General features: G+C 30.6%; 1 long non-coding RNA gene across 1 annotated transcript; it reads right to left on the reverse strand.

Moving 5' to 3' along the window:
* Nucleotides 1–348: 348 nt before the first annotated feature.
* Nucleotides 349–1,212, reverse strand: LOC143531618 (uncharacterized). Its single transcript, XR_013135051.1, has 4 exons — nt 884–1,212; nt 739–774; nt 573–632; nt 349–493 (listed from the first exon to the last, which is right to left on the reverse strand). It is a non-coding gene; the product is annotated as an uncharacterized LOC143531618 (long non-coding RNA).
* Between the last annotated feature and the right edge of the window lie 6,030 nt (nt 1,213–7,242).

Here is a 7,242-nt window from a genome sequence, read left to right on the forward strand (position 1 = left end):
ATCTCAAAAATGAATATAAAAATATATCTAAAACATGTGTGCACATACATAAGGCCTGTGCATCAGTTGATAAAGATAGCCCAGATTCAATTGGTCAAAGACAAATGGGTCGTTTTTAATTTCTGATAACCTTTTGTTCCAATCAAATTCCTGAATTGCCCTTATATGCAATTACGCAATTGGGAATACCCCCAAATCTGTGCTTCTAATTCTCAAAATACTCTTCGGGTGCAAATACCCGTTTGTATACAATCAGTGGCCATGGTGCAAACTGATTGTATTCAAATATTAATATAAAACTCATTAAAAACTATAACAACTAAAAAAATACCCGTTAGTTAAAAAATACCCACTCATGTTATTTTCTCATTACGTATGTGTGTATTCAAACATTAATATAAAACTGAAAACAACTAAAATATTACAAACCTCTACTCGAGATACAGCCCTCCCCTTTGGTCAATGAATTTGTGTCTCCACTAAGTGGATACCCCTGTAGATGAAAAATTGGTGGTCATAAACAAACACATATCATATTAGGTTAATTATTGAATTACAACAATGAAACCTACCTTTAAATTTTGGCATATATGTTCATCGTGTTGTCATCATAAGCCCCTGTGTATGATAGCCTAAAATCATTAAAAACTAAAATCAAAGTTAATATAAAAAAATTAATGGTATGCAAATAATCATTGAATTTCACTATAGTTATGAAATAACCTAATTAAGTTACACATTCTTTAATTATGAATGGAGCAACAAAGAACCCAACTGTAGAATACCAATTCAGAAACAACGGGCATTGAGCAAGTTTAGAGAAAGTAAGCGAATAAATACAATGATAATTAAAAATATTGTAAGACGAATATAGTATATTTACCTTGAATACAGTAAATAGGTTATGAATCAGCGTCGATTACACTAATCAAGAAAGAGATGGTCAAATTCGTTGGCAGAGAGAGATAGACGACGTTTCCACCCTTAGACGAGACGACGATGGTAACTACCGCGATAATGTTAATTTTCTTTCCTACTGGTGAGCCAGGATTTTCATGACAAATTTGGGTGAGAGGAAGTGAGTACGGATTTGGATGCAGAGATATATTTAGGGTTGGAGGTTGGTTACCCACGAAGACATGAACGAAAAAAGAGGGATGAATGAAACCTCCGGTAACTGCCGTGAAAACTGCCACTTGAATGATTTTGTACGGCTAGGATTGAATCTCCGGGACCATCTATGGATTGAATGATTTTGTACGGCTAGGATTGAATCTCACTCTTTTCTGGCCATATAATATATAATTTTAAACAAACCATCAATAAACATTAAACCCAAAATCCAACCGTACTATATGGTCGATGTTCGAACACAACAACAGATGGAGTTTTCATTGTGCGCTGGCTGCTGTGTGAATTATTGACTTGTGAGGTTCGGCACAAAAGTCAGAATAGAAGCAACTCAGGTGGTTGGGCACTGTCGCTGTCTGTTGAGGCCTGAGGTTCGGAACTAACTCGTGTTGGAGTGAAATCGAGTAATCTAAATAGTCAATAGAAGTTAGCAAAGACCAGGTTCGGCAATTCGCATTTCACCAATTTCACCATTTTGTATTTCTTTTAATTTGGTAGGTTAGGGCTTGGAATTATTGTTTGACCCGGCCCGAACCGGATTGCCGACCTAAAACTTAGAAGCACGAAAAAAAATTGGGCCTTGTGACTTTCGGCCATGCATAATGCTCAAGATCCGCCACTGGTTACACTAATTTATTTTTTATAATATAATTACTCTAATTCAAAACTATAATTATTCTAGTTATTTTTATGTTTAATAGGTTAATATTATTTTTACTGGATCCGACCTCATGACTTGAATATTTATATATTCTTGTTCGAAACTAATACTTTTTGATATTTCAATAGGAAACCATGTGACGGGTGAAAGGATATCTTAGACCATGAGTGTGAATAAATGTGTGATATGTGGTATTAGAGCATCTTATAGAGGGGAATGACCCACGTCCAGACAAGTACAAAAACGCCTCCAACAACAAAACATATGGGGCATGATACATGGCATGGGATAGAGATGAGTTTGGTATTGGTATTGATAATTTATAAAAAAGGGTACCGGTACCGAGAAGACTTGTTGTAGTATTTCTACGGTTCGGTGCTGACGGCAAAAATTCGAAAACTACCGGTACAATACCAATCCTGAAACTTCAAATAGTCAGTACCAAATGAATACCAAAGGTTGGTACTAGTACATTACATGGGGTAACAACGTGAAGCTAAAACGGCGTGTGGTGATGGGTTTGTTTATTTTTCAAATTTTAACCCAATCGAACAATTACATATCCTTTTTTATTCTTTTTTTTATTTATAGATTTTTCATATGAAACATCTACATATTTCCGTGGGACGTTTTTCATTTACATGAAGTGATGTGGCGAATGTTTAATACGGATGTCTTTAGACAAGAGCAAACGACATGCATATGGACATGACTAGAGGATGAAGAATATCAGTATATTCGCTTCTGAGGTGTTAAAATTTTTTCAGAAAATAATATGGTTTTATTTATACAGAGTAAATTACGATATGTAGACAACAATATAGTTGTTATAAGTATATTCTAATGGAAATAGTTTAATTTAATTGTGCTCCATGATGTAAATGTAAACGCAATTAGGGTGTAACATTACGAGTTCTTGAAATATTTTTTTTATGATTTCATCTAAACATAACACATGTGGTAGACTGGTAGTTGAGTGTATTACATTTCAGAAAGACTTGTAGCAGTTGATAGTTTGGTACCGGTTAGATTGATGATAGTTGTAGATGAAATCGCTGTTACTTTTTATGTATTGTATATTTGTATGTTGTGTAGATCATATAAATAGATTGGATCTTTAAATTAATTTAAAGTTTAAGTTAAACCTTAATTAAGCTTCTTGTTAATTTTTTGTTTTGAACTTTTGCAGAGGAGACAAATTTAAAAGTTGGTAAATGACAATATAAAATCTTTTGCAGACTTTCTAAACATAAAATTAACAGTTGTTCTGCTTTTTCATAATTTAATATTAAACGGTTGAACTTATCTTTATTTAAAAGATTACAACTAAATGGATATTGCAAATGGGACATAAAAAAAGATGATGAAATCGTAGTAGATACATTGCATTTGTGGTACTCATGATTTGACAAATTGAAATAAATTTAAATGAACACGTGATTTTTATATCACTATATTCAAAACATGGTGCCGCACACATAACAATAATCATATCGAAGAGGGATATTTTGAGAACTTGATGAGTTATAAAAACTTTAAAAACTCAATTCTGGAACACACATTTAATTAAATGAGTTAGAATATGTGGCTGAAATTAAATTTGATTAAAAAATGAATCAGGAAATAGAATAAAGATTTTTGTTGATTACACAAGTTTAAACTTTAGTTACACATGTGTAAAAAGTCGCTTCGGTGTGTAAAAAATTACGGTAATTTTTTGTACATTACTTACACTTACGTATTACACATGTGTAAAAAAAATTCAAAAAAAAGTTGTTACGTTGAGTTCTTTCGAGTTCTTAAAACTCAAAGCGGTTCTCAAAAGAAATCAATCCTAATCATACCTAGTAAATACCACATTTAATAAAAGCTGTCAGTATAGTTTAGAAAGGATGCCGCACACATAAAATTTTATTGCTCATAAACAAAATTATGATAACTTTACATGATAATAACAATTTTATAAATGTTTAAATGACTTAGGAGTGTAAATTTTATAAATGTTTAAAAGACTTTTTTTTGAAATTGAGCGAGTTAAAAATAATATAAATACATTTTGGTTACTGTTTAGTGATCGCTATTTTTTAGTTATTATTTAATGAACTTTTTTTTACTATTACCTCCTATTTCAATTTACTTTGAAAAAAATAATAACTAATGGTAAGGAGTATTCATGTAAGTTTCATTTGTAGTCTCATTAATTTTAATTTTTCGTTTTTACATTTGTTTGTATTAATTAGTTTCTTTTTGTTCATAAAACTATAAATGTCATACAGGTGACATATGGTATATAGGACTATATGAGTGAATTAGTAGCCATTAGGGGGGGGCACTCATCACACACCCCACCCAATCAAATGATGTCACATCATCAATCTCAAATCTATTACATGTGATGGTTTTTTACTATGGGTGGTGGTGTGTGATGGAATTTTTTTTATTTTTGTTTTTTTTTTTGCAAGATTAAATGTTACAAAGATAAATAAATAAATAAAAACCGACGAAACAATGGTTGATATAGGCCTCGTCACGTTTCCGCCAACTTAGACGACTTTTATATAATTTTTATAGCATTCAAAGGTTCAAGGTTTAATTCGTAATCTAAATTTTGTTAAAAGAAATGTAAAAGTTAAGGGGTTAAATGTGTAAATTGTATTTAAAATATAATAATAATAAAACTAACAAAATGCAGAGCACTCCTTCTTCCTCCTTCTTCCGTGTTTTTTTTTCTGGTGAACCCCCCCCCCCCCCCCACACACCTCCCAACGGCTACTTCCATCTCGCAACGGTCATTTTTTTCCTCGAGAACCCCACCATCACCCTTCATCACGCGTGACACTCGTTACGTAAAATCCATTTTTTCCGCGTGACAAAGGGGCGGCGGCGGTGTGGAGAACCTCACCACGCGTGATGGGAGCTCCATCACGCACCACGCCGTCCCCTTAACAAAAAAGGTTGACATATTGATTGATCCTTATATGTAGGGTGGCGTACTTTGGGGGTTGTTTTGTGACATTTGTTTGGCTTCGTGGAGTATTTTATTTATTTTATATTTTTTATTAATCAATAATCTCACTTTTATATCAGTTATCAGAAACAAATTTATCAACTATCTGAGGATAAATTAATTTACTTAAATAAAAAGATTCTTGTACATATTATTTTAATTTAGCACGAATTATTTTTTTAGTGTTGGTTATCATTATTAAATACGAAGTCAGCTTCACCACGTATCAATGATATTAGAATCATTTTTTTTAACTAAATAGAATATATTAAATAATAAATGAAGATAAGCTGGTTACGAGAAGATAATATATGAAATCACGAAAATGCATCAAAATGGTGATCTGTAAATAGTTAAAAAAAAAGAGAGAGAATACATGTATAAACATTTAAATATTAAATTTTAACAATAATATATGTCATTTAAGTATTGGCGAGCCAATAAATTTGTCATGGAAGCGGTAGAGGACTTAACATTAATTGTAGGAGGACGACCAGAATTTTCACATAAGAATAACACTAAAAGAAAAAAAAATAATTCAAATTTAGTTATCATCCCAAAGAACACACTAGGTCATTTAAGTATATTTTCTTGTCACTTTGATAACTTTTATTAAAATCATATTTAAGTTGAATAATCTTGTGCATTTAAAAATTTTAAGTAATCTCTGATCACATCTAGACACATTAGATGATCAAACAAAATAAATAAATATAAAATTAGATAAACAAAAAAAAGTTGAGAAGTATGTATCTAACTGGAGACAAATATTTACGTTATTATGTGTTTTGAACATTATGGATTTATGCCTACTCAACTTTTCTTTTCAAATACAGTAAATTTGAAACTATATATTGCGCAATAGATATTTATTAGAGTTAATCAACAATTTTACCGCTGGGCGGCACCAACAACACTGGGGCAGTGTTCGCCGTTGGCCAGGTCATCAACTGAGTGGCATAATGGGATCCACACCTCCAGTGACGGATCCAAAAATTTTAGCCAGTGGATGCAAAAAAATTTACATGGAACTCGTCAATTCAAACTAAAACAAGTCAAACAAAAATGGTTCGGGTCAAACTTAAACGGGTCGAGTAAAATATTTACATTAAACAAACTACTGTATAAAAATGTAAACAATAAATTTCATTAAAAATGAACAAAATACATATAACAACTGACCTCTACGTGCTTTCATTTTTTTAAAACGGTCAATTATAGTTTCATTCATAACACTTAAAAGTGCTTCTTTTTCAACATTACAAATTACACAAGCATTCAAAATATCTTTGGATGAGTCACTAAATTGTTTTTGGATGGGTCACTAATTTTTTTTATGGGTCACTTGGGTCTTTGAACCTAATATATTACAAATTTATAAAATAAACTATGGACTTGAGTGGGTGCAAACGCTCCTCCTGACCAAACACTGGATCCGCCCCTGCACCCCTCATAGCCTTATTGAGTTTTCGGTATCGTGTATTAACTCACCAGACAACATCATCACCAATACATGCATTTATTTTTATATATTTATTAGATAAGCATATCAGGTATATGAATAATACACAACCTTTCCAAGTACGTCTGATAGGATTAATTTCATATGTTAGGAGTGAGCAAACTGCCCTATTAATTGGCAAGGGTAACATTGGTGAGGTAATCATCCAAATATTTACACGTTTCCAGTAGGCCTGATTTTTTTAATATATATATATGAAAAACATATGTATTTTTAATGTTTAAACATGATTATTCAATTCATTTGAGTTCATCTATACTATATAATAAATAAAGGTTTTTAGTGTCACATGGCATCACACAATATAGCTTATTATAAAATTTTCTCACGTCTCTCTCTTATTAAATACATTTCCCTTTTTATTAATAGTTTTATATTTATTTTTTTTCTTTCTTAATCATTATTTTCTCATTTTAATAATTATTTTCTTATTTAAAAGCTTAATACAAACATAGATATTATTAGTTTTACATAGATATGTTGTATTAGTTATTAATATTAAGCTTTTATAAGTAACAAATTTTCACGTTGATTTAGATAAAATAATTAACTTCAATTAAATAAATTTTAACTTTATGTTTGTTTTGCAATGAAGATTTAATAAAAGTTAAAGTCAATCACTATAGATGGTTTGATTTGTTTTTGAGACAACATGTTTTAACGCATGGTAAGTTATATGTTTCATTATCTAAAGTTGAAATAAAAAAAAAACAAAACTACTAATTTGGATATGTAGGTTAAAATTACAAATATAGTATACAAAAAAATATTTAGAGATTTATGAATTTTCAACAGCTTTGTATTTCTATATTGTGCAATATGTAATTTATTCTACTATATATTATATCATTATATCATTTGAACATATTTACATTTTGTTATTATCTAAACCAATTTATTTATTTTAACTCGTGTTCTACA

The sequence above is a fragment of the Bidens hawaiensis genome, unplaced genomic scaffold (genome assembly GCF_021521415.1).
Source record: "Bidens hawaiensis isolate Kalapana, Puna unplaced genomic scaffold, B.hawaiensis_p1.1 tig00009196_1, whole genome shotgun sequence".
NCBI lineage: Eukaryota > Viridiplantae > Streptophyta > Magnoliopsida > Asterales > Asteraceae > Bidens > Bidens hawaiensis.